This window comes from Octodon degus, unplaced genomic scaffold (genome assembly GCF_000260255.1).
Source record: "Octodon degus isolate 3935 unplaced genomic scaffold, OctDeg1.0 scaffold00022, whole genome shotgun sequence".
NCBI classification, from domain to species: Eukaryota; Metazoa; Chordata; class Mammalia; order Rodentia; family Octodontidae; genus Octodon; species Octodon degus.
Window position 1 is genome coordinate 13,222,733 of NW_004524598.1, and position 1,152 is coordinate 13,223,884.

General features: G+C 73.6%; 1 protein-coding gene across 6 annotated transcripts in view; it reads left to right on the forward strand.

Moving 5' to 3' along the window:
- The window catches only part of Syncrip (synaptotagmin binding cytoplasmic RNA interacting protein), a 36,268-nt gene that overhangs the window by 443 nt on the left and 34,673 nt on the right, over positions 1-1,152 (forward strand). For 2 of the 6 annotated variants that reach the window (XM_004628239.2, XM_023711952.1), the window contains exon 1: positions 733-849. The exons of 1 other annotated variant lie outside the window; for it this stretch is intronic. The gene's annotated coding sequence lies outside the window, so the exon portion shown is untranslated. Of the gene's footprint in view, positions 1-338; positions 850-1,152 lie in introns of those variants that run through there. 3 more of the 6 variants (XM_004628234.2, XM_004628236.2, XM_004628237.2) reach the window with 3 other exon arrangements.

The window sequence follows — 1,152 nt, forward strand, 5'->3', positions numbered from 1 at the left end:
GCGCCCCCGGCCCGGGCGGGGACAGGGCGGTGGGAGTCGGCGGGGGCGGCGCGCGGGGGCTGCTGTGGGGGTGGGGCGGGCGGGGTGGGAAGATGCCCGTCTCCTGACAAAGGAGGACGAGTGGGACACGCAGAGCGGCCCGCCCCGCCCGGAGGGAGCGGGAGGGGAGTGTCGGCCTGGTAAGGGGCGGGCCTCTCATTCACTCGGCCCCTCCGCCGCCGCCGGAGCGGAAGGGCGGGGTCTCGGCCCCCCACCCGGCTGGGGCGCGAGGGGGCGACGCGACGTGGGGGCGGGGCACGCGGGCGCGCGTCCCGCGGCGTCGGCTACGTCGTCACGTCAGCGCGGGAGAGAGAAAGAGAGGAGCCGACTCGGCAGGGACTGAGGGACAGGGCCGAGGGAGCGAGCGGGGAGGGAGCGGGCGAGAGAGTGCAAGCGCGGAGGGGAAAGGCGGCCTCCTGAGTCGGAGCGGCCGCGGAAAGCGCTAGCAGCGGCGGGGGGGGGCGGAGCAGGGAGAGGGAGAAGAAAGGCAGAGGGAAGGAGGCGGACGGAGGCTGGTAGAGGTGGTAGGGGAGAAGGAGGAGCTGGAGGAGGGCAGGGGCTGAGGGAGTGAGTGAGAGAAGCGGACGCGCGAGGGAGGGGAGGGAAGGGGGGTCACGCGGGGGCGCGCGCGCGCACCGGGAGCGCGCTCGGAGGCGAGTGGAACTGGATCGGGTTTGCTGCCAGCGGCGTGAGCTTCGGCCGCCATTTTACAACAGCTCCACTCGCGCCGGACACAGGGAACAGCGAGCACGCGTTTCCCGCAACCCGATTCCCTCGGACAGGATTCCTCCGCCGCAGCCCCACGGGGAGGTAACGACCGGGCTCCGGGAGGGGAGCTCCATGACATTGTGGAGTGGGCTGGGGGAGGGCGGCGTGGGGAGAGACCGGCTTTTCTGGAAAATGGATTCCAGGAGGGAGAGGAGCACGTTGGTTGGGGCTGCCCGGAGTAGGCCGCGGCCGCGCCGCCACTTCCTCCCCTCCATGTGCCGCGGCCGCTCGGGCTTTGTCTGCGGCGCTCCGGGAGGAGGCGGCCCACGCGGACCGCGCGCGGCGGCGGAGTTGGTGCCGTCGTGGCCCTCGCCGCGGGAGTGGGCGGAGAGGAGCCGGTCTCGT